We start from the raw sequence: 27,396 nt of genomic DNA, 5'->3' as shown, positions 1-27,396 counted from the left end.
AAAACCCTATCCATGCAGGATGAAAAAGGTATAAACAATGGATATACCTTGAATAGGGGTTTACAGGGCATTAAGGCTAAGAGTTTGAATCCTCATAAAGGGCTGTATCACAGAAGAACCTAGAGCCCCGTTTGGCAGTTCTGGCTGTGAAGGGGACACTCTTCAGCACTGCAGTTATTCAAGGAAATGGAGAGAGAGAGAAAGACACAGATCAAAACATCAGAATGCCTCAGCCATCAAACCCTAGAGTGCAATGCCCCTCAGAGTCATTCTCCCCAGCACAGGCACTGACGGGGCAAAGAACGGGGCTCTCCGTCCCTAGTCGCACCTAGCTGAGCTGTATGGCTGTGCTCCTCTTGATATGAAAATGGATGTGCTTTCAGTTGTTTATATGTGTATGCATGCAGATGTTCTATAATCCAGGCCAGATGCAGTCACTTGCACGGAAATAGACGATAATGACAGGTACTCTGAGGGCCCATGTGATCTGCCCAATCTGTTCCCTGGCACAATGTCATTCACCCCAGTTGATCTCTAGCTTTCCCTTCACATCTTTACCACTAAGGATCCTCTGTGTTTATCTCAGGCTTTCTTCAATTCTATTACTGTTTTTGCCTCCACTGCCTCCTCCCTTCAAAGGCAATTTCATACATCAACTGTCCTTTCTGTGAAGAAATATTCTCTGATGTCACTCTGTCCCCTTTGAGCCACATCTAATGACCTCTTGTTCTAGAACATCCTTGCCACTGAAAAGGATTTGCCTCTTGTGCATTTATATTTTGGGGGTATTTGAATGTCTCCATCATATCACCTCATCTGTCCTCCATGGTACAGATAGTTAGGCTCTTAAGTATCATCTCAGAGGGCAAGGTTGGGCAACTCCGGTCCTGGAGCACCACAAAAAGATCTGGTTTTCAGGACTTCCACAATGAAAATGCATGAGATATTTGCATACAGTGAAAGCACTGTATACATATGTACCTCATGCATATTCATTATGGATATCCTGAAAACCAGACCTGTTTGTTGCTACCCCTGTCATTGGGCTTCTGATGTAAGTTGTGCACCATTTTGGTAGTCCTCCTCTGGACTGCCTGTAGTCTCTCTCTATCCTTTCAGAGATACTTCAGATGAGGTCTCACCAACAACCTGTGCAATCATTGCTCAGCAAACAGTTACCAAACGTTTGTCTAATGATGCTAAAAGAGTTAAACTGTGTAAGTTAAACTTTCAATTTGTACATAGAGCAAATTCACCTTGCAAGGCTAAGTGAGTAATGTGGGGTTTTTTTGGTTTTTTTTTGTTTTTTTTCACAATTTACCAGAGTAGAATTACTGGCTGGCCATTTTTGTTCTTTATCTACAGTTATTTACTATGTTGTTATGTTGTTGTGGAGGACAGGGAAGATCCAGCAACTGGTCATCCTGGCTAGCTCCAGTCCGCAAGAGCCACAAATAAGTTTGGTTGTCAGGATAACCACAATGAATATGCATGAAACAAATGTGCATGCCCTGCCTCTGTTGTTTTAAAATATCTCATGCATATTTATTAGGGATATCCTGCAAACAAGACCCATTTGTTGAGGACCAGAGTTAGCACCCCCACTGAAGCAGGAGTTTGCAGGTACAGGCTCAGCCTCAGAAAAGGTGCAAGCACAGAACTGGGGCACTATTTAGCTCTATATATTTGGTCTAGGATGCCATCTTGTCCTCAGTTTACAATGCTGAATTTGGGATGTGAATTTGATTTATGTTTCTAAAACAGTCTCCTCAGAAGAATCCCTTCCTGGAGGTGAAAAAGGCAGAGAGCATCAGGGATGCACACAAGGGAGCAGCTGCCCTACCTGTGATGATGTCTTCAATAGTTCCATCCTTCCCTTCGTAGACAGGTCGATGGTCCTTTGCTTGCCGCCGCCGTAGCTCTGCAATTAGCTCTTGTTGTTGTTGCCGTTTGTTCTTCTGTGCTGGTGACTAACATTAAAAGGTGTTTGAAAACAACATAGAATTATGGGATAGGGTCTCCAAGAGCCTCCCCAAAGTTCCCCAGCCATCCCCGAATAAAATCTCACTAGAGTATGAAAATATAGTTGAAGTCCCTACAAAGGGGCTGCTTTCCTAGGGCGCCATGCGATATCTAAATTAGGGGTCAAGTTGTCAATGGGAGCCTGTGAGTGGTCAGCCATCTGCCGGTTTAGAAAACGGACGCCAAATTTATCGGCGTCTGTTTTCCTAATCGGCGCACAGCCAGGGGTGCAGGAACAGAAGTTTGATAACTGAGCATCCGTTTCCCAACCCGATCGCCGGCACTTTTTTAAAACGTTTTTTTTTTTAATTTGTGTTAAGATTTGTTCCACCTGCTTAATATTGCCACATTATTAAGTAGGAGGATGTACAGAAAAGTAGTATTTTCTGCTTTTCTGTACAACATTTGAGAGTGCTCAGCAATGTCTGCTCTAGGCAGGCGTTAATTTTTGTGCATAAAAATGTGCATCTTAGACCAACAATAAAAGGTGTTTGAAAACAACATAGAATTATGGGATAGGGTCTCCAAGAGCCTCCCCAAAGTTCCCCAGCACATTTTTTTTTTTTGCATTGGTGGGTGATTGCTAATAGCCTCATCAGCATTCATTTGCATGTGATGAGCGCGATTAGTTTTGGCCGGCACATTGGACGCGCATTGTGTAGGCACTAATCGCCCTTATTGCATAAAGGGATTAGGTAGCGCCTATGCAACCCACGTCCAACTGCGGGTTAAACAGTGTGCTTCGGCTGAGAGCATTGTATTGCATCAGCCCCACAAGAGAGCAATCTTAGCAGCAGTTATTTGTCAGTCTAAGGTGGGCAAGTCTGAACTGACAGTGTGTAGAGCACCCCCACGTGGAAGGTTAGGAGACAAACTGGAATATTGTGTCAGGAGTCTATTGCAAAAGAAATTATTTCATGCAAGACCATTTTGGCTACTTTTAAAAGGCAGCTGGTGGCAAAAGTATCAGCAAAGTTACAAACCACTCAAAAAAAAAAAAAACCCCCCAAAAAAAACGATTATGAATAAGGAAGAACAGAGAATATAACTTGAAAGTAATGCCTGGAAATTTCCATTTCACAGGAGTTGAAATAAAGTTAGCAATAAACTTTTTTTCCAATATTAATGTTTTTAGGAAATCCCAGGATAAAACTCCAAAGTTTCTTGGCACCCCTGACTCAATTACAGAGACCATGTTCCCTACCTTTGGTCCAATTTTTTGCCTCCTGGGCCAGCATCTTCTCGCGAAGAGAACCTCCTCCTGTTTCTTGCGCATCTCATTGTCCTCCACTGCTTCCTGTTGGTAGAAACATTGGGGTGAGTGACAGGCTGAGGTGTAAATGCACACAGCAACTGAGTGAGAAAAGATATAAACGCTCCAAACTAACTAGGCAGTGTCTAGGCTGCTGTAGACAGCTATCATCTCCAAACTGGTTTGGGTTTTTTTTTGTCAGTGGAAAGTTTAATCCTCCCTCTTTAGTGTGATGGTCATTGCATTTTCATGTCCCCAATGGGATTGGGTGGCAGCACCTTACCCCCCATCTTGTACTGGTTCTCAATCTCAGCCAAAAGGCCAAGAAGGGACCATTCTTAGCTCATAACTCAGACTCTTCACTTGATTCAAGAAATGTGGTGTTGTTACTGAGGGACCAGTAACGAACCACAAGCTGCTGTATAAACAGTTTCAGCGGAACAGAACTCATCTAATCCCAGTTCTATGTGGCGTTGCACAGTGAGAGTTTGGAAAGGAAATCCTAGACCCGCCTTCAGCATTTGCTGAAATACATTTCGTCCCTGTTATGTCTGTTCCAAGTACAGGTGGCTGCACCCTGACAGAGAAGCCCTTCCTGCTCTGAACAATCACAGGAAGGGCCTGTTCTCAGGATCCTGCGCACAGAGCTTAGGAGAACGTGGCCTCCGCCTCAGCCAGGGCAGGCAGACAACACTAAAGAGACAGCTCTGGTAACTAGTTGTCATGAGCACAATGTACAGGCTATTTATCACTCGTATTCTAAAGCACAGAGGATGCAGCAAATATACGGGCCGATTCAGTAAAATTTGTGGGAGAGCCGGCGCTCCAAGGCGAGCGCCCACTCTCCTGACGCGCGCCTAGGCCACTCTCTTGGGCACGTGATTTTGTATTTAAATGAGGGCCTGCGGTAATAAGGAGGCGCTAGGGACACTAGCACATCCCTAGCGCCTCATTGACAGAAGCGGTGGCTGTCAGTGGGTTGTCAAACCCGCTGACAGCAACGGGCCACAGGCAGATTTTTAATTTTTTTTTGTTTTAGAATTTTAATTTTTTTTTTATTTTTGAGGCCTCCGACTTAATATCGCTATGATATTAAGTCGGAGGGTGTACAGAAAAGCAGTTTTTTCTGCATGTTGATGGCCCTAATAGGGCCATCAACATGCATTTTCATGTTGTTTACCCCATACTGTATAAGGGGTAATATTAGCGCGTGTAAAACGCGTGTCTAGATGGGGGCCAACGGTGCGCTCAGCCTGAGCGCACCGTACTGAATCGGCCTGATAATAAGGCAGCACGTCAGAACAAATCAGCTTTCTCAAATCAGACAGGAGTCGGGAGGAGCCATCTCCCTCTATGCAGAGGTCTTGGGGTGCTGCTGGTGGGGGTAGTTCCCTGAATATTGCCACGAGAGGTTTCATAATCTAAAGTCTCGGGGCCTATGTGTGCAATGCTCTCATGGCGGAGGTATTTCCTGTGATGTAGAAGAGAGGATCCATATAACTGAAATGTCAAGGCCTGTGCATATTGCTTTTTTTTGAGGGGAGGACATATTCTGCTCTTCTTTGTGTCACTTACCTTATATGATTTGATGAATCGTGCAAACACGGGAAAGAAAACAGACGGAGGTGTTGTCTTGGGGCTCTCTCCAAAATAATGAACCACAACATTATAAGCTTCCTGTGGGAGGGAGGAGAGATGTCAGGCTAGATTCAAATATTAAACAGCCTCTTCAGGAAAGGTGCTCCTAAAAGCAAAGCACTGGATCCACATACTTACTTTGTATAGCATTCAGTGCAATAATAGATTTAGTAATGTTATTGCAGATACACAATAACCAGCAGGATTTAAAAAGCATAAAATGACCGTACCTGCAAAATATTGGTTTCAGAGCCATAAAACAGCAAATAGACTCCTGAAGCCTCTGACCCACTGCACAATAAAAATGTATATGTGCAGATGGGCATGCACCATGGGCTTCTTGAAGCACACATTTTGGGAAAAATTTGATTTGCTCAGGAATTTTCAAAAGGTGGATCTCCCCCATCCCTCAGTCCCAGCTGGAAGCAAGGACCTATTCAGCATTCTGCTTCCTGATTTATGGAACTGCCACATTCCTCTTACAGGGCTGGTACATGTGCATGCGTACCAGCATCAGGCATCGGGGATGTATAATAGGGAACAAAGAGGAGGCAGGACACTACATTCTTACTGATTCACACCATTCCAGGTTCTCACCAGAACAGACTGCAACATCGGTGAGACTATTTTTTTATTTTATTTAGATTTATATTCCGCTTTTTTGCACTTTTTTTCAGCACTTCAAAGTGGATTACATTCAGGTACTGTAGGTATTTCCCTATCCCCAGAGGGCTTACAATCTAACAGGGCTGATACAGTAAAAGCGTGGCCGCAGTTACCCCGTTTCTAAAACCCGCTGTGTACTCACAATTTCAACCGCTAAGTCTAACCCGCGATTCACTATCTGTTTTTATTAACCGATCCTTACCGCTTCTTTAACTCGACGCGTATCCCTTTCCGCCAGCGGCATGTATATGTATGTAAACGATCCGATTAGCTATTCCCTCCCATACAGTAAAGTGTGCCCTGACTATCGCCTTTTAACCTGCTATCTTGCCGCTTCTTTAACCTACTAATTTACCCGTCTACCCTGACCCTTGCGTTAGTGTGGTGAACTTAGCCGTCCAGTCCCAAACCAACCCAATCCACAGAAAAAAAAATGCTTCTCGCACTTAGCCCGCCCAGTCCCAAACCAACCCAATGAAAAAAAATGCTTCTCGCACTTAGCCGCCCAGTCCCAAACCAACCCAATCCACAGAAAAAAAATGCTTCTCGCACTTAGCCGCCCAGTCCTAAACCAAACAACCCCATTCATCCAAGCCCCAGCAGAGAGAGACGAAATTCACAGTCCCAAACTTTCCCCCACCCCCGCTCACCTGCCCTGGCCGCGGCCACGCAAGCCCCCAGGCAGCAGCAGTAGAAGGGCAGCGAGAGAGAGCGGCTTCAGCAGCAGCCCGCCGGCGAAGGTGAATAAGTGCACGCCTGTAGGTCCAATATGGGCGCTCAAGGCAGCAAAGGCGCATGCGCACACGCCGTGACCTCCGACGTCCAGCTGGTCACGGCGTGTGCACATGCGCCTTCGCTGCCTTGCGCGCCCATATTGGACATACAGGGGTGCATGTATTCATCTTCGCCGGCGGGGCTGCTGAAGCCACTCTCTCTCGACGTCCTTCTACTGCTGCTGCTGGGGGCTTGCGTGGCCACGGCCAGGGCAGGTGAGGCGGGGGCTGGGGAAAGTTTGGGACTGTGAAATTTCATCTCTCTCTGCTGGGGCTTGGATTGGTTTGGTTTGGGACTGTGAAATTGCGTCTCTCTCTGCTGGGGCTTGGATTGGGTTGGTTTGGTTTTGGACTTGGCGGCTAAGTGCGAGAAGCATTTTTTTTCTGTGGATTGGGTTGGTTTGGAACTGGGCGGCTACATTTCGTCTCTCTCTGCTGGGGCTTGGATTGGGTTGGTATGGGACTGTGAAATTTCGTCTCTCTTGTCCGTCCGAAGGAGGGTGCTTTGTTGCACTCCCTGCCTCCGATCGCCGGCTGCTGGGGCTTGCTGGCGCCGGGCCCTCAAGGCAGCGGGGTCTGTAGGAGAACCATCCACTTCCTGGTACCTGTCATTTGAAATGACAGGTACCAGCACACCCAGGATACTGTATAGGCGCTGTATAGCGCCTATACAGTAAAATGGATTGCGCTTCATGGACGCGCGTTGGACGTGGCTTGCATTTGCATGCCATTTAAATGTGATGGTATGTGATCCATTCGGATCACATACCATCAAGCGGTATGTGATCCAAACTGTGCGTGCGGCAAACGCGGGTGCGCCGGGCACTAACACACCTCTTTCTACCTCACCTTACTGTATCGGCCCGTAAGTTTGTACCTGAGGCAAGGAGGGTAAAGTGACTTGCCCAGGTCACAAGGAGTGACTATACTTCTTTTCCCTATCATGATGTCAAGGTGCTTTTTTTTTTGTTTTTTTCAGTGATGTTTTTTGTACCAGTGCATGGGTTTTTCAGCATCTGATTTTTTAAAATCTTTTGTTTTCCTTTTAAAATTCTTCTGAGGAGAATTTCATGATATTTTGGGAAGTCTGTGCCTTTGGGTTCGCATATAGTAGCAGGTCTGATTTGTTGGGAGGTCTGTCTACAGAGAGAATAAGGGATGACTGGCTGATCCGGCAGCCAATGAATTAAGTTGTATTCAGAAAGGTACACATGATTTCCAGCCTTTGCCAACATTCATTTTACATATCATAAGATGATAAGAGTCACTCTGTAATGTATCAAAGACAGATTTCAGGTTGGCCTTTGTGCATGATCACTTTAAAAGTTTCCCAATGCTGTAAAAACTGAAGCCTGCAAACTAATAAGATTTGTCTATGCAATGATAAGGGTACAGATAGGCAAATTGCAACCACTAAAAAATCTCCAACTTCTGCAGCATTAGTGTGTTCTTTTCTTGCTTTTACGATGCTGCAGCAATTTTCTTTGATGGTAAGTTTATTTGGCCAGATCAAAGGCAGTGAGTATGTGTGACATCACTGATGGCTGAGGAGTCATGAGCAAGTCTCTGCCCTAGAGCAAGGAACCAAGAAACTGCAGTGGGGAATATACTCCACACATTTGCAAAAGCAATGGAAATGTTCTGGCGATCTCCAAGCAATCCAGGAGATGGCAGGAATTTATACAACAGAAAATGTGGTTCAGTAAAATAATTGTCTTTTGTCAATGTCTTATTTATTTATAAAATAAAATAAATTATTTTTAAAAAGTTATAGCCACTGATCTGAAAATCTCAGTGGGGTGATCTAAAAATCTCAGTGGGATTTCTGCAAAAATCTTCAATAATTTTACAGAAAATTCTCCACAAGTTTCCATTGTCACTGGCAATGAGCATTATTGAGTGTGAGATAAACAGCAGGTAAAACAATCAACATACAAGAGGAAAGCTTTCCAACAAATGAGGCCTATTTTAAATGCTACGTTAAATAGATAAAGGAAAATTAGTTTCTTACCTGATCATTTTCGTTCCTGTAGTACCACGGATCAGTCCAGACTCCAGGGTTTGGCCCCCCCTCTAGCAGATGGAGACAGAGCAGTTACCATAACAACGCTCCGCCTATAAATAGAATGGTGCCACCTACAGTCCGGCAGCATTACTCAATGTCAAAGCAGAATATCTCATCAAAACCTCTTGAACTATCCACTTAACCCTCCTGGGAACCGAACCTGTAGAACCACTTGAGGACAGACAATCACAAATTTCTTCAGACCTAAAAATTAATTATATAATAACCAAGCGGACTCTCCCTTACTTCCATGCCTCTGATGGGCAGGACTCTGGACTGATCCGTGGTACTACAGGAACGAAAATTATCAGGTAAGAAACTAATTTTCCTTCCTATACGTACCTGAATCAATCCAGACTCCTGGGATGTACCAGAGCTACCTTACCTGGGATGGGATCCGGAGAGACCCGCTCGAAGCACACCTTCTCCAAAACCACCGGAACCTGGTGCTTGGACATCCAGTCTGAAATGTCTCGCAAACGTATGCAAGGACTTCCACGTAGCCGTCCTGCAAATTTCCTGTGGAGAAATCATCTGGCACTCTGCCCAAGTCGCTGCATGCGAACGAGTAGCGTGACCCCCTTAGACCAACAGGAAGAGATCTACCACGAAGGAGATAGGCTGAGCTAATAGCGTCCTTTAGCCAGCGAACCATGGTAGTCTTGGAGGCCATCTGACCCCGCTTGGAACAACAAAGATGGTCGAAAACACGAAAGTCATTTGTAACCTCCAGATAACGGAGCAATGCTCTGCGAACGTCCAGCTTCCACAAATGCCTAGACAAGGGATCCGAATGGTCTAATTCCGCGAAAGCCGGAAGCTCCACCGATTGGTTGATATGAAAGGAAGAAACCACTTTCGGGAGAAAGGAAGGCACTGTTCGTAATGAAACCCCCGACTCTGAAATCTGCAAAAAAAGGTTCTCTACAGGAAAGAGCTTGGAGTTCCGACACTCTACGAGCCGATGTAATGGCCACCAGAAAGACTACCTTCAAGGTAAGATCCTTCATAGTCACCCTCTTCAAAGGCTCAAAGGGTGCCAAGCATAGAGCTGTGAGAACTAAATTTAGACTCCAAGATGGATAAGGATGCCTCAGCGGAGGACGCAAGTGCTTTGCTCCCCTTAAGAAATGCGCCACATCTAGATGTGCCGCTAACGCTACACCTAGCACAGAGCCACGCAACCAACCAAGAGCTGCCACCTGCACATGAAGGGAACTGCACGATAAGCCCTTGGAAAGACCAGCCTGAAGAAAACAGAGTATCGAACACAGAGGCCTGGGTAGGAGAAACATCTCGGTCTAAACACCAAGCCTCAAAAATCTTCCATACTCTAACACAGTGGTTCTCAACCTTTTTTTGGCCGGGACACACCTGACAAATGGTTCTCACATGCGTGACACACTTAAAATGTGACCATCACGGAGCTAAATGTAAACATGCACTCTGCTTCCACAGGAATCCCCTCAACCCCCAGCAATGAGTACAGAGCAGATCTAGGGCATTACCCTGTACAACTCGCCATACAAAAAAAAGATATTCTGGTTTTGATGACATCTCAGTAAAAGCAAAACAAACTCCCTTTACTACCAGGCACAATAGCCTTCCTTATGAAAAGACAGTAATTTACCCCTAATGCATATCCTATTGAGAAAACACATCAAATAAGATTGATACAAATGCCTACATGCTAGTAAAATACCTCACCTCGGTCACACACTCTTCACCAAGTACAGAAAAAACACAAATTATAAATATGGAGACAGAAACTGGAACGGAAAACCAAAAAAGCCACTCTGCATGCAGTGAGAACCTGGAGAAATGGACAGAGAAATATAGCACCTAACAGACTCAGGATTTGCAATAATGCACACAAACTAACCTGCACAAAGTTACACCTGTATTACGGAACACACGCAAACAGTAACAACCCTATCTAAGAAATACAACTATTAAACCAGGCCCTAAACACTAAAACATTTCCTATTGGGAAAACAGAATAAGCGAAGCTGCTACAGAGCCCCACACAGAAATCATTGTAAAGTTATACCAAAAATGTTACAAAACAGCTGCTGAACAGAAAAATATTCAATTAAATACTCATAAAAATTATTAAAATATTTCAAAACAGCAGACATCGCATAATACCCAATAATTAAAATGGCAGTCAATCAAGAAAAATAAATTTAAAAAGCCACCTTTACTTACCCTGTCCAGCAACTCTCCTACTCCTTTCCCTTCCAGGCCAATAGCACTAACCAGAAGCAGCAAGGGCTGCTGAAGCTCTGTCCTCAATCTTCTTCCTTAGCACCCACAACCAGTCACTCACAACACACACACCCCCAATTAGACCCCACGACCAGTCTCGGTCTCTTTCACACACCGAGTCATCTTCCTGACCAGTTTCTCTCTCTCACACAGAAACACATCACCTCCCTGACCAGTCTCGCTCTCCTCAATCACACTCATGGTCTCTTATATACAAGCTCTCAATCACACACAAAAGCTCTTACACCCATTCACACCAGCTCTCACCCCAGGCTTCATTCACACACCCCTACACACAAGCTCTCACCCAAGCACCCATTCACACCCAATGACACAAGCTCTCACCCAGGTACCCATTCACAACTCACAGACACATACTCTCACCCAGGTACCCATTCACACCACAGACACAAGCTCTCACCCAGGTACCCATTCACACACCCTCAGACACAAGCTCTCACCCAGGCACCCATTCACACCCTCAGACACAAGCTCTCACCCAGGCACCCATTCACACCCACAGACACAAGCTCTCACCCAGTGCACCCATTCACACCCACAGACACAAGCTCTCACCCAGACATCCATTCACACCCACAGACACAAGCTCTCACCCAGGCACCCATTCACACCCACAGACACAAGCTCTCACCCAGTCATCCATTCACACCCACAGACACAAGGCTCTCACCCAGGCACCCATTCACACCACAGAAACACAAGCTCTCACCCAGACATCCATTCACACCCACAGACACAAGCTCTCACCCAAGCACCATTCACACCCACAGAAACAAGCTCTCACCCAGGTATTCATTCACACCCTCAGACACAGCTCTCACCCAGGCATTCATTCACACCCTCAGACCAAGCTCTCACCCAGGCATTCAGTCACACCCTCAGACACAAGCTCTCACCCAGGCACCCTTCACACACAAGCTCTCACACAGGCCCCCATTCACACACAAGCTCTCACCCAGGCTTCCATTCATACCCACAGACACAAGCTCTCACCCAGGCACCCATTCACACACCAGCTCTCACCCAGGCCCCCATTCACACACAAGCTCTCACCCAGGCTTCCATTCACACCCTCAGACACAAGCTCTCACCCAGGCACCCATTCACACACCAGCTCTCACCCAGGCCCCCATTCACACACAAGCTCTCACCCAGGCCCCCATTCACACACAGACACACCAGCTCTCACCAAAAATAACTTCTTCCTTCACTGCAGGGATGGGCTCCGGTTCCGCCGTGGCTTTAATCCGGTGGACCTTCTTTTTTCGGCGCCACAGGGATGGGCGCCTCAGTCAGAGGTCGGGTTTCCTCTTCGTCGCTAGGGGTCGGGTTTTCCTCTTCACCGCTAGGGGGGATGGGCTCCCTTAGCGGCCTTGCACCATCGCGGTCGGGTTTTCCTCTTCACTGCTACGGGGCTGGGCTCCCGTAGCGGCCTTGCACCGTCGCGGTCGGGTTTTCCTCTTCACACCGCTACGGGGCTGGGCTCCCGTAGCGGCCTTGCACCGTCACGGTCGGGTTTTCCTCTTCACTGCTACGGGGCTGGGCTCCCGTAGCGGCCTTGCACCGTCGGGGTCGGGTTTTCTCTTCACCGCTACGGGGATGGGCTCCTGTAGCGGCCTTGCCCCATCGGGGTCAGGTTTTCTCGTCACTGCTATGGGGATGGGCTCCCCTAGCGGCCTTGCACCATCGGGGTTCTACACTGCTATTCCTCCCACCCCACTCCCGAGCAGTGCCATGCCTGCCTCACCGGCCAATCAAAGGCTTCCTCCCTTCTTCCTACTCCCACTGGCAGGGAGGAGGCTTCCGATTGGCCTGCGCGGAGGAAGGCAAAATGAAGGAGGCTTCCCATTGGGCAGTGGGGGTAGGAAGAAAGGAGGCTTTCAATTGGACCGCGGGGGCTGGAAAAAGGGAGAAGGAAAGTACAACGGGGCAGTGGGACACCGGGAGACGCGACACACCTGCCGGTGTTTGGCGACACACTAGTGTGTCGCGACACACCGGTTGAGAAGCGCTGCTCTAACATATGCGAGGTTGGTGGACATCTTACGCGATTGCTGGAGCGTAGCCACTACGGCTGGAGAATAGCCTTTGCCCCATAACCGTTGCCTTTCAAAAGCCATGCCGTTAGATAAAAGCGATCGATTTCCTCCAAACATACGGGCCCTAGATGTAGCAGATCTGGACTGTCTGGAAACTGCAGCGGACCCATCACCACTAGATTGAGGAGGTCTGCAAACCATGGGCGTCTGGGCCATTCCGGGGTTTACGAGGATGACTTCTGCCGGATGGAGCTCTATTCGCCTGAGTTCTTTGCCGATCAACGGCCAAGGTGAAAAGATGTACAGTAGAACTTCGGTGGGCCAGGGCAGGACTAGAGCATCCACGCCCTCTGCTCCCATCTCTCTGCAACAAGTGTAGAAACACGGAGCTTTGGCATTCCGAAACGTCGCCATGAGATCCATGCTGGGTGTACCCCACGTGTCGCATATTCGTTGAAAAGCTGCATCTGCTAACTCCCATTCCCCGGGATCTAGGCAATTTCAGCTGAGAAAGTCTGCCTGCACGTTGTCCACGCCAGCAATGTGAGACGCCGCTATGCTGACTAAGTGTTGTTCCGCCTAGCTGATCAACTGACGAGCCTCAACTGCCACTGACTGACTTCTGATCCCTCCTTGACGACTGATGTACGCTTCTGCGGTTGAATTGTCCGAGAGAACTCTGACGGACCTCCCCTGAAGGAGAGGATGAAACGCTTGTATCGCTAACCACACTGCTCGGGTCTCCAGATGATTGATCGACCACTGTGACTCCTCTGGAGACCAAAATCCCTATACAGATTTCCCCCGGCATACCGCCCCCCAACCAGAGAGACTGGCATCCGTGGTGACCACCGTTCAGTCGAGCACCTCCAGGGGAACATCTCAGGTTAAATTATCTGTTACCAGCCACCAATAGAGACTGGACCCGCGCTGCATCCATCAGTGGATAGGAAGAAGAAACAGTTCGGAGATGGGATATCAGTGGGAAAGCAACACGGACTGTAAAGGCCGCATATGAGCAAAGGCCCAGGGAACCAGTTCCAAGGTTGAGGTCATCGAGCTGAGAACTTGCAAGTAACCCCCGACCCTGGGAGGATGCTTGAGTAACAAGGCTCTTACTTGAGCCTGCAATTTGGAAATGCATTCTGTGGAAAGAAATACTCTGCCCTGCTGTGTGTTGAATAGAGCCCCCAATACTCCAAGGACTGAGAGGGCACGAGACTGCTCTTGGATAAATTGACCACCCAGCCCAGCGACTGAAGTAGCTGGAGTACCTTGTGAACCGCCAACCGGGCCAGTGGTTCTGACTTCACTCGAATCAGCCAGTTATCCAGGTAGGGATGTACCAGCAGCCCTTCCTTCCGAAGATGGGCTATTCACCATTACCTTGGTGAACGTCCTGGGCGTGGTGTCCAGCCCAAAGGGCAGCACTCGAAACTGAAAATGCTGACCCAGTATCGCAAAATGAAGGAACTTCTGGTGAGCCGATCAGATGCCTATATGAAGGTACAGGATGCCAGAAACTTTCCCTTTTGCACTGAGGCAATGACTGACCGGAGCATTTCCATGTGAAAACGTGGCACCCTGAGGCCACCTCGTTTGAGATCCAGAATGGGCCAAAAGGATCCCTCTTTCTTTGGCCCACGAAGTAAATGGAATAACGGCCCTTCCTTCTTGCCGCTGGAGGTACTGGGACGATGGCTCCTAACTGCTGCAAGCGCTGCAAAGTTTCCTCCTCGACTGCTCTTCGCTTGGTTGCGTAACTGCAGGGAGAAATAAGAAACCTGGCCCGAGGGCGCCGTGGCAAATCTAAGCGTAGCCTTCTCTTATCACGGCCAGTACCCACTGGGTCCGTTGTTACCTTGGTCCATTCCTCGAAAAATAGGGATAGTCTGCCCCCTACTGCAGGCAACCGAGGAATGGACCAGCGCACCCTTCATTGTGAAGACGTAACCCACGAAGTGGACTGGGAATTCCCGGCTCTGCCGAATTTTCTGCCACGAAAGGACTGGGACCAGGACTGCTGTCTAGTTGGTGCCTGACGAAAAGAAGAACCGAGTGCTCTAGCTGGCCGGAAACGGCAATTCCCTCTGAATCTGGCCCGAGACGAGAAAGCACCTCGTGACTTCGGTCTGTCCTCCAGCAGCCTATGTACCTTATTCTCTCCCAGAGATTGAATCAGATCTTCCAAGTCCTTTCCGAAAAGCTATTTACCCTTGAAGGGCAAAGAACCCAGCTGCGCCTTGGAGGACACGTCCGCCGACCAGTTTCTTAACCACAGGAGTCTCCGAGCAGAGACCCCGCGGATACCACGGACCTCGCCAACGTCCACAACAGATCGTGAAGTGCATCAGCACTGTAGGCCATTGAAGCTTCTAGCCATCCTGCTTGGGTGGCCTCCTCATCGGAGAAACCCGCATTAGCCTGTAACTGTTGAAAACCCAGTGCAGACCCACTGGCAAGGCAAAATTGCTGCACATGACCGCCCGCTCTCCCAGTGCCGACACCCTCAAAAATCTTTTTAAGCTGCACCTCCAACTTCCTATCTTGCAGGTCCTTGAGTGTTGTAGCCCCTGTGACCGGGATCGTGGTCTTCTTGGCGCATCCACCCTGGGCACTCGTAGCAGCTCTAAAGCATCCTCTGGCAGAGGATATAGCTTATCCATGGCTTTACTCACCTTCAAACCAAGATCCAGGGTATCCCACTCCCGTAAGAGCAAGTCCATAGCCGAAAAATGAAAAGGGAAGGAAGTAGCAGGGCCTTTCAAACCCAGCAAAACCGGATCCATCACTCCCAGTTTGGATTCCTCAGGTGGCCCCTCAATGCCCAGCTCAGCCAAAATAGAAGGGATAAGAGGACCCAGTTCCTCCCTTCTAAAGAGAAGGACCACCTTAGGGTCGTCCCCTTCCGTCACATGCGAGCCTCTTACTGAACCCTGCGGATGCACAACAGCATCAGCATCCACCCCCTGCAGGGGTTTGGATTGAGGGTCTGGGTCCCCAGGGTCAATATCTTGATCAGAGGTATCTGAGTTAGTCTGAGGGACCCCTGTACAGAGAGGGCACTTAGGTCTCGATGGGTCTGCAGCCCTCTGAGATCTAGAGCGTTTCTTGGAAATAGGCTTGGACCCCAGAGAGACGGAAATTTAAACCAGACTGCTGCTTCCCTGATTTTTTGCTTTATAAGTTTTATGGAGCAGTAAAACAAATTCCGACGAGGAAGAGGAGTCAGAAATCCCCTCGGGGCTATCCTCCATTGCTGGCAAATCATGATGCAAAAGGTCCCTTTCACCTGGGAACCTCTGCTGAGGAGAAAGAGGAGGCAGTGAAAACCCCTCCCCCATCGCAGCACAAGTGGCAGCTCTGAAAGACTGCAAAATGGCAACCGTTTCCGCGCTGAGCGGGAACGGGTCAGCACCAGCTTGACCTGCAGTATCTGAGCCCGCAGTCACTCGGGTAGATTTAGTTTTCACTATTTTGACAGCATTAATGGCCCCGGAGGACCCCTCCCCCCCCCGGCAAACACGCGGAGGCCCTCCCGTGAAAGGTGCGCACGGGCCGAGCTGCATGCGCGGCATGAAGAAGATCGCAGCATCGAGAGAAAACAAATTTACACTGACAAAAAATTTCAAAAATAACTCACCCCCGCTCCTAAAACGCACCAAGGGGCGGATTTTCATACTCCGCGAATAGGCCTACTTTTGTTTGCGCTCCAGGCGCAAACAAAAGTACGCTGGATTTTAGTAGATACGCGCGGAGCCGCGCGTATCTGCTAAAAACCTGGATCGGCGCGCACAAGGCTATCGATTTTGTATAGCCGGCGCACGCCGAGCCGCGCAGCCTACCCCCGTTCCCTCCGAGGCCGCTCCGAAATCGGAGCGGCCTCGGAGGGAACTTCCTTTTGCCCTCCCCTCACCTTCCCCTCCCTTCCCCTACCTAACCCACCCACCCGGCCCTGTCTAAGCCCCCCCCTTACCTTTGTCGGGGGATTTACGCCTCCCAGAGGGAGGCGTAAATCCCCGCGCGTCAGCGGGCCTCCTGCGTGCCGGGACGCGACCTGGGGGCGGGTCCGGAGGGCGCTGCCACGCCCCCGGGCCCGCCCCCAGAACGCTCCCGACACGCCCCGAAAAACGCCGCTGCGTTTCGGTCCGCGCCCCCGACCATCGCCCCCGACACCAACCCCCTCCGAAAACCCCCGGGACTTACCGAGTCCCAGGGCTCTGTGCGCGCCGGTAGGGCCTATGTAAAAATAGGCTTACCGCACGCAGGACCCTGCTCGCCTAAATCCGCCCGGTTTTGGGCGGATTTAGGCGAGCAGGGCTCTGAAAAATCCCCCAAAACAAGGGAGGAAGGAGAGAGCTGCCACGATACTGCCAGCCGAATGAAAAGTTAAACATTTTTTTTTTTTTTTTTAGAAGCTTGCCAGGCAGTGGTTCCAAGGTGCTGATTCCTGTAGGGGTGGAGTGAACCGCGCTCCCCGTTGTTACACCCAAAGCTGCCAAGAAGAAATTAGAGTTTCTCGACCCTCTTATGCAGCTGCCTCACGACCACTGGGGGATGGCCCTCTCAGGACCTCACAACCCCCTGAGAGGCTGAAGACAACACTGCTACGACTAAGGTTTGTTTTTTAAGCCAGATTGACTAAGAAATAAGAAAAAGAACCAAAAAACCACCTAACTCTGACTAACTCCCAAAACAAACTACCACACAGACCAGACTGTAGGTTTGGCACCCCCACCATCTGCTGGAGACAGAGGAATACTGCCGGACTGTAGGTGGCACCATTCTATTTATAGGCGGAGCGTTGTTATGGTATCTGCTCTGTCTCCATCTGCTGGGGGGGGCAAACCCAGGAGTCTGGACTGATCCAGGTACGTACAGGGAACACCTTCTTGTGGTATTTCCCCTTTCATACAAATCTTCCCACTCCCCTCTTTGTCCCTCTGTCACTTGCACCTCTCTTTCTCTAGACTTCATAGTCTGTTTTATTCCTCACCTCAGACGTTTTGGGCATCCTTTTGGAGTTTGTCCAGCTTTCCTTCATTGGTGCTCAAGAAGTTCCGTAAGATAACCGTGGTCATTGGAGGCTGCATTCCCGGCGAATCAGATCCATGCCCCGCCCCAGCTCCTTGATATCCAATAGCACATTTTCCAGAGATACTAAAGAATTTCAGAACAGAAAGCTAAATGTGAATCTTCCTGCAAGGAAAGACAGTGAATGCCACTTCCCCTCTGTCAAGCTTCATTGCTAGTGCTAGCTAGCCCGACCAAGTCCCTACTACTCAGTGCCATCTCCTCCACCCTCAATCGCACCAAAATACCAGTGCCACATCTTCCATTCAGCCCTATCCTATACCTAGGAACATTTGCAGCTTATGACATGCGTTTTAGTTCTGAGGATGCCTGGAATTCATGGCACAAGGAGAAGAGGTCAGCATTGGCACAAAATACACACTGACAACTTCAGACATTTTCATCCTCACCTGCTGCGGCCTTCTCAACAAAATGGAGCTCATGCCAGAAATTTGCTATAATCCAGGTACTTTTCCTTCACGATGAGTGCAATATAGTGCAGTAGTGTTATCTTTCTGTCTGTTGACCTGGTATCTGAGAGCTTACCCCATAAATCAGAAAACCAAGAACACTGTCAGTATCCAGGAAGTATCTGCATCTATATATCTATGCACAAGCATGCTCTTTCATGCAAACCCATGCAGAAGCCTGCACAACCATATCTTGCTGCAGCAAACGTGCATCCACATGTGCAGATATATGCACATATCGATATGCAGAGCCTGCATATGTACATGAATGCACAGGTACAGGCTCATCAACAAAAAATACATAAAGCATAGGTACAAACATCCAATTCCCAAAAAATTCACAAATCCAAACAAATATAATGGGAATATTAATTTATATAAATTACACCAAATACTTTTAGTAAATGTCTTCACACAAATCTTTACATATTCATGTTTCTGTTTGTGTTGTGAAATTGTTTACTTGTCACCGACAAAACCTTCCTACAGGTCCAATACCATAGTTATAGACCCCTTAATTCCCTAGATCTCCAAAATCTTCCGCATATTCATTTTAAAATATCAAACACACAACCTTCCACACTCGCTCATTCACCAATCATTCACATTCTAACCGCAACATAAAATTTGCTAATCGCAAATCTTATTAAACAAGTATTTTTCTTACAAGAGAGAGCATCCCATTAACATATATTTAGCTGTTACATTCTTAACATTACTGACCCGCAATTAATTCTAAAATGGTTCAAAGTATTTAACAGTGTTTTTATAAGATTTTTCCCAGAAACAATGTATCCACATCAATACGTACGACTTATACAGCAGGAATTTTATAATGTTTTCTAAGGAACAATGTATCCACAGCCCTAATGAATACAATGTGTGCAGGCAAATGTCATTAACAAAGTGTCACAAAACAAAATTAACATGAAACAAACCATATGTTTCAACCTTTCACTCAGACCCTAGACCCCAACAGAGGCCACAATTTCACTATTAAAGCTTCATCAGGGGGGATTCTAAATGACACGTGGATGTATATTCTCTTGTAACAATCGGAACTTCGCTTCATATATTCCGTTTATTGGTTGTCACTAAGGCTCAATTAAGGTTCTATGAAGTGCGGAACTTAAATGCCGCTGCCCTCCCAAATAGGAAATAAAATTTCTCGCGGTTGGAATTATATGAAACATGGGGGTTAACAGAACTAAGCCAGCACTCAGCACAATCACCCGGCACGCTGTTATTATGGAGAGAAACTCTGGGCCTGTCCTGAATTTATTTATAAACCAATTATCGTCGTAGCCCTCGGTGGTTCCCAAGAAAATAACTTTTATGCTGAGAAACATCTGATCACCAACGCAAGTCCCAAGGAGTCTTTTTTTTTTTTTTTTTTTAGAAGGAGGAGAACCGATTCTTGGGGCCTTTAATGTGATTCTAATGTAGCTGTGGCTTGAGTGCTCTCCTCCGGACCAGTATCTGATCAAAGAAGGCTGCCTAAAGGCCAAGAATCGGTGACATGTAAACAATTTCACGACAAAAGCAGAAACACCCTTATGTAAAGATATGTGTGAAGAAATTTAATAAACTTATTTGGTGTAATTTATATAAATTAAATTCCCATCATTTTTATTTGGATTCATCCACAAAGAAGCCAGATGTCCGTCCTCCTTACCAGGTCTAGACTTTGTAGTTTGAAGCCATAAACTGATCCTCTCTTACTGCTATTCATGTAGTTTCCCAAAGCTAAAATAATCTGCAAAAAAATAATGAAGGAGAGAAGTCAGGGGCCAAAATTTGTGCCTTCTGGAAGCACCATGCCCCAGGAAGAATGGGGAGCCCCCATGCTGCCTCTCTGCTGGGCTTTCCTGTAGGGCTTCAAGTCAGAAGGAGAGAAAGGAGACAATTTGAACTGTGTGATGACCCAAGTAAAACTAAAGAAAGTGTTTGGAATTTTAATTCGCATACATAAATAACCACCAAAGTTAAAAACATTTCACTTAATATTTATTTACTTAATGGGAGCTTTAATGTTCCTGGTTTGGTCAGATGGCTAGGCAGTCACCCCACTCCACAACATTTTAATTTCAGCCCAAAGGTCAAGAAGACAAAGGTCTCATCACATGACTCAGACCTTACACTTGATCTTAAACAGAAAGATTGTAACTAGAAAGGACCTTTTCACTTCTCTTCAGGCTATCAAACAACTTCCCCAAGAAAAACGGTCAGAATTTGAACCCAATACCCTGTGCCTTCAAGGCAGTTTTACTGGTAAAAATAACTTGTTTTTTTATTTTCTTTTAAGAAAAGGCTTAACTCTCCTGCTTTAGCAATGCTCCTAACATTAGGGATCAGGAGGCAGGGATTTAGTTACTCCCTTACCGCTTACCCCATATAGATTTTCAATCCCACCTAAAGGGCTATGAAAGGATAGCTCATAGCACAGATCCTATACTTGGATCCTATTATTGTTATTTTAATTTATATACCATCTTTCAGCACTTCAAAGCAGATTACATTCAGATACTGTAGGTATTTTCCTATCCCAGAGGGCTTAGAGTTTCATTTAGTAAGCTGCAATAAGGATATAATCGGGTGGAAAACAGCATTTATTTCATGATATACCCATATTGCGGCGATATCGTGTGAAATTTGACCTTAAAATCTGCCCCCTATTTAGATGAGCTGCTTTGCATGCATAAAATTTTCAAATGCATGCAAAAGAGCTCATCCATAGGTAACTTGATGCAAATTCAACATCACAGCTGGCCAAGCTGTGTTACTTCCCGAAAAGATAGCTACAACTCAGGATTGTAGCTATTTTTTATGGCGGCATCAGGACACTATCGTGCATCTCGATTCCTCAAATTAAGGGTTATGCGGTCCATAAACCGTGCCTAAATCCTCTGGATATACCCTGCTCACCCCCCTCCCCTCGCCTGTAGAGGCTACCGAAAAGAAAAAAAACTTTAAAAATAGAAGTGTTCCTTGGCAATTCCCTGTCTCCTTCCCTTTAAACCAAATTCACCCCCCCCCCCCCCCACCCAAATAGCCCAATCCATACATCCCCCCATACCTAACAGATTCACGGGTAATCTAATGGACCCCTACTTCCCCTTTCATATCACAGACTCTCTGGTAGTCTAGGGGTTGCCCCCCCCAACCCACCCCCTGGATCTCCCTTACCTAAAAGGAGACATCCTGGTAATCCAGAGACAGTCTGGAGTAAGCCCTAGGCTCCCAGCCAGCCCTTGCCCCATCACGTGAAAGGGCACAACACTTCCTTCTATTTTTGAAACTTGTTTTCTTTTCAGCTGCCTCTACAGGTGGTCAGGGGGTAGGCAGGAGTATATAAAACAAAATGTTCTCTACCCCTCCCAATTTGGCTTCCGTAAATTCTTTAACACAGAAACACTCCTAATATCCCTCACTGACACTCTCTTCAAGGGATTAGATAAGGGCCAATCTTTCATCCTCGCATTATTAGACATCTCATCAGCATTCAACACTATCAACCACAACATTCTCTTAAACCGTCTCACAGAAATAAGTATTCAATCCTTCCTTAACGACAGACACTATAAGGTTAGAATCGGTAATAAGGAATCCAACCCCATTAATCTAAGACGAGGAGTCCCTCAAGGTTCTTCCCTCTCCCCAACCCTCTTCAACATTTACCTCCTCCCCCTTTGCCAACTCCTATCCAACTTAGGCCTTACCCACTTTGTCTGTGCGGACGATGTCCAAATCCTCATTCCTATAACCTAATCTGTCTCCAAATCACTCAAGACCTGGGACAACTGCCTTAACTATGTTAACCTGCTGCTTACCAGCCTCAACCTCGCCCTCAACCCAGCGAAAACGAAACTACTCATCATCTCCCCTGACCAAAACTATCCCTCCCCCCTCCCCGACGGCATCAACCGCCCGCCAAGTAAAAGACCTAGGTGTCATGCTGGACAACCAGCTGAACCTAAAAAATTCATTAACACCACAATAAAAGATGGCTTCTTTAAACTCCAAGTCTTAAAAAAATTAAAACCCCTCCTCCACTTCAATGACTTTCGTACAGTCATCCAAGCCACTCTATTCTCAAAAATCGATTATTGCAACTCTCTACTCGTAGGCCTCCCTATGACTACCATTAAGCCTCTCCAAATGTTCCAAAACGCCGCAGCCAGAATCCTCACTAATACCCGCAAAAAAGAGCACATTACCCCTATCCTCAAAGATCTCCACTGGCTCCCCATCTGCTTTAGAATAATCCATAAGAGCCTTACTATCATCCATAAGTCTCTCCACACCCAACACACTCATTGGCTAAATGACTCTCTAAAATACTATACATCAAACAGACCAGTCAGATCCGCTTACAAAGGATCCCTCCACACACCATCTCCCAAACTATCCCACCTCACCTCTACCAAAGTGCGGGCCTTCTCCTTAGCAGGACCTACATTATGAAATTCCATGCCTCCAGATCTACGCCTGGAACACAGTACCCAAACCTTTAAAAAAAACTAAAAACTTGGCTATTTAAACAAGCCTTCACTTAGCCACGTCCTTTCATTATGATTCCTCTCTCACTATTACCAGCCTCCCATCGCCTCTTCCTAGTTATTCCCTCCCCCTTTGCATACTTAAGGACCTTTATTACTATTCCTAACTATATATTATATTCCTAATTATATATTTATTTATTTATTTAGCCGGTTTTATAAACCAGTATTCGTCGAAACATCATATTGGTTTACATGGAACTAAAACTGTGGAAATACATTAAACAGGGAGTAAAGAACTTGGGGGGGGGGGGGGGGGGGGAGAAACTTGTACAGAATTAGAGGAAATAAGGTATATATATGCGTGTACAGTAGATTATACAAGGGTACAGTAATATTAATGTATGGGGGTTTGATGAATTGGGGGGATTGACTAGAGGGGAATATGTGGTACAAAAAGTGGGTGGGCGATCTACAGGAGTATTAATATAGGTACAGTGGAGGGGGAGAGGGGGAGGGGAGATTTACAGGAGAGATAAAAGCAGAGCATTAAGGGAAGGGTTTCAGGATTTCTACAAAGGTCGAGAGTAGAGGAGGGGGGGCAGGGGGGGGTGGTGACTATTTAGGGAAAGCTTGTTTGAATAGCCACGTCTTGAGTTTTTTTTTTAATGTTTGTGTGCTTGGCTGTAGCCGAAGATCTGTCGGCATGGAGTTCCAGAGGGTGGGTCCAGCAAGGGAGAAGGCGCGGTCTTTTGTGGAGCAGAGGTGCATGGACTTGGGGGAGGGAGTATGAATAGTACCCTTGTAGGCCGATCTGGTTGGGCGGTTGGATGTGCGTAGGCAGAGGGAATTATCGAGCCAGTAACTATATATAAACCATGTGTATATAACCTTTAGACTATTACCAGCCTCTCATCGCCCCTCACTAGTTATTCCCTTCCCCCTTTGCATACTTAAGTACCTTATTACTATTCCTAACTATATATAAACCATTGTATGTAATCCTTTGTATATAAACCTCTGGACTATCAGTAGACTTCCTTTTGCCTCCCCAGTTATTCTAGCTATTCAGGTTCTAGCTAGTCTCCCCTGACCTCTTTACTACTTTAATCTCAATGTAAATCTTACTCCTTCTTCCAAGTTATTTTCCCCGTTCATTGTAACTTTGCCTCTTTTTCCGTGTTTGTTATCCGAGTTCCATGTAAACCGATGTGATATTTATATGAATGTCGGTATAGAAAAGTTTTAAATAAATAAATAAAACAAATATATCCAGATTCCCGGGGGGGGGGGGGGGGGGTTATAGGCCTTGTGGCCCTTTGAAAAGAGGGTGGCCCCAGGAAAAGTGGGCCCTTTCCCCACAATATTTTTCTTGTGGTATTTTTCTGTGAAAAAATATATCGCGGTGAGGCCGCCCTGATATTTTCCCAGAGAGAGGCCAAATATGGGAACACCCCCACCCCAGCGATATTTTGCCTCTCCTGGGATAAAATATCGCAGCATAGTACATGACCCCCTAAGTCTGTACCTGAGGCAATGGAGGACAGAATGTCTTGCCTAAGGTCACAAGGAGCGGCAGTTGTATTTGAACCCTGGTTCACAGCCTGCCGCTCTAATCATTAGCCTACTCCTCTCCCCTCCATCCTACAGTGGTGACTGGGAACGTTAGGGTGTGTAATGTTTGGGAAGAGTATTGACAGTGGGTGCTTATCTCTGCCTCTGTGCTTAGTGACAGAAGGGCTTGGGGTTGCAAGGTTTGGCTGTGGGAGGGATTGCATGTATTGGTTTTTGTAATATTTTGATATATTTTATTGTTTTATGAATATCATGCTGTGAATCACTCTGAATTCTCTTTTGAAGTAGGATGGTTTATAAGTTGCATTGTATTGTGAGATAATTCTGGCTAAGTCCAGTAATTTATGTTAGGATATCATGTGATACTGTACTGCTTTCTCTGAATTTTCTACCTCAGGTGTGGTGGGGTATGTGGTGTACCAACGATGTATTAATATAAATGTAGAAATTAGGTTTCTCACCTGCTAATTTTGTTTCCTTGAGTCCTATCACATCAGTCCAGAATGCTGCATGAGTTTAGTTCCTCTGTCACCAGATGAAGAAAGAGAAACATCTAATTTGCTGATGTCTCTGTGAAGCCTACAGCACTTCAGTATAACTGTATCAAAGTAAATCACCTCAAACTTCCTCCCCTATTAGCAGAGGAGATATAACATAGACCTTTAAACAAACTAGATCCTTAAAATATCACATCAAACATTAATTAAGAAACAACCTGTAGAGCAGGATGTCAGCTAAAAGTGGGTGGGACCCTGGGCTGCTTTGGTAGGACTCGTGGAAAGAAAGTTAGCAGGTTAGGAAACCTAATTTTTCCTTCCTTATTGTCTCACCAGATCAGTCCAGAAGGCATGGGATGTACCAAACCTCTTTTAAATAGTGAGGGAACCAGACATGCCTGCCCTCATGACTCCAGCCCCAAAGGAGGCTAACTCCCTAGCCTGCACATCTAACTGGTAATGCCTGGAGTAAATATGCACAGAAGTCCTGCAGATCTCCTCAGGTGACTCACTTCTTGTGGAGTGAGCTCAGAGCTCATCAGGAATCAACAAGACCCTGGAAATGTAAGATGAACCATTAGCTTCCTTTGTCCATCTGGCAAGAGTCACCTTAAAGGCTGCGCGTCCTCTCTCCTCCAACTAATGAACAAACAAATGATCCAGTTTTCTGAAGGAATTGGTCACTAACTTCATCATTTATGTTACACTCTTTTCCAGAAAAGAATTCAAAGCAAGGAACAAATGCAGATTTTTAAACTGCACCATTCAATCCACTAACTGGTTCAGATGGATCAAAGATACCACCTTTGGTAATAAAGAAGAGACTGTCTGAATGGATACTCCAGCCTCTGAAAGTTTCAGAAACTGATCTCTGCATGAAAGAGCTTGTTATTTGGGAGCACCAAACGGATAGCCACCAAGAAAACTGTCTTTAGCATCAAGTCCTTAATAGATACTCTCTTAATAGGTTAAAATGAAGTCATACACAAAGCTCAGAGAACCAGATTGAGATCCCAGGAAGGAACATCTTTATGAAGCGGCAGATGAAGCGGTTTAACTCCCCTTAGGAAATGAGAAATGTCTGGATGGACTGTTAAGGACAAGTCTTGGAACTTTCCCTTGTAACAGGCACAAAGAGCAATTTGCACCTTCAGTGAATTCCAAGCTAAACCTTTCTGAAGTCCATTCTGCAAAAATGACATAGCTATGGGCACCGAGGCTTTAACCGGAGAAAGTAGAGTTTCTTACCTGTAATAGGTGTTCTCCCAGGACAGCAGGATGTTAGTCCTCACAGATGGGTGACATCATCAGATGGAGCCCTGTCAAGCAACACTTTTGTCAAAGTTTCTAGAACTTTGACTGGAACACTGAGCATGCCCAGCATGCCACCAACCCCCTGGCCACATGGGGTCCCCCTTCAGTTTCCTTTTTTCCGTGGAGCTGTTGCCTCGCGGTTTGTGGGGCTCTGTTTTAAAACTTTTTCCTCACGGAATAATTCAACGTTTTTTCGTCACTTTTTCCCCACCTCGGGGTCCCCCATCACGACTCTATCCTCCGGCGTCCGGTAGGTGTTTTTTCGCTTCTCTGCTCACCTGAACAGATGCTCTGTTTCCATAGCCACCGGGCAACTCTTTGTGCCTCCCTGATAATGTAGATAGGCCACTGCTGCTGCACTGTCGGAGAACACCTTCGCTGATCTGACTTGAATCAGAGGACAGCTTTCCTTAGGGCTCTTGTTTCTAGGTGACTGAAGGACCATGATGCCCTTGTCAGATTCCAGAGACCCTGAATTTACATGACCTTCCACCCCTACTGCCCAGACCCTCTCTCATCCCTCATCACTTTCAAAAGTCCTGTTAGGTGCCAAGTACAGTAATCACTCACTCCCCGCGCTTCTGACATGGACGCATAAGTTACCCATAGTTTTCGCTTAAACTGAAGAAGGCCAATATTCATTAGGCCGTTAAGTGGGCTTGTTATCTGGTTAGAGTCTGAATATAGCTGGTTAGATTTTGATTATAGCCAGTTAGAGTTTGAAGTTAACCGGCCTTGTGTGGCTGGATAACTAGCTACTCAACCGGGTATCTTCAGAGATATCCAGTTAAGTAGAGATCTGTAAAAGGAAAAAATATATATATATACATATATGTAAAGGAGCCTGTGGCCCATTTCTTTTGATCCTGTGGTGAAAGTATAAATGAGGCCCTGTCATCCTTCCATCTGCCATCCCCACAAATCCAATAAAGTACATTTAAATGCCCTGGCTCGCCAACTCCATTAGCTATTTAAAGAAATGTAAATCTTCCTCTCCTCCTCAGATCCTCCCACCCACCCACAGCTTAAAATGTGGCCAGTCAAGACCCCCCTTCAGATCCCCACCCTGGACCCCTCCTCCATCCTGAGTCATCAAAGTCAGTATGAGTAATATTTTTAGATATCTCCAAAGCTGGCAACCTTGCCACATCCCCAGTAAACTTGCCCCCCCCCCCCCCCGTTACCCAAAATCTGCACACCTGGGAAAATAGGAAGTAGGGAGGA

General features: G+C 46.6%; 1 pseudogene; it reads right to left on the bottom strand.

Annotated features, from left to right (window-relative positions):
- LOC115087387 overlaps positions 1–27,396 on the bottom strand; it is a 194,439-nt pseudogene that overhangs the window by 5,036 nt on the left and 162,007 nt on the right.

Source organism: Rhinatrema bivittatum, chromosome 3 (genome assembly GCF_901001135.1).
Source record: "Rhinatrema bivittatum chromosome 3, aRhiBiv1.1, whole genome shotgun sequence".
Classification (NCBI taxonomy): Eukaryota; Metazoa; Chordata; class Amphibia; order Gymnophiona; family Rhinatrematidae; genus Rhinatrema; species Rhinatrema bivittatum.
The sequence above is the reverse complement of the archived record's forward strand: the minus strand, read 5'-3'. Positions and strand labels throughout refer to the sequence as shown.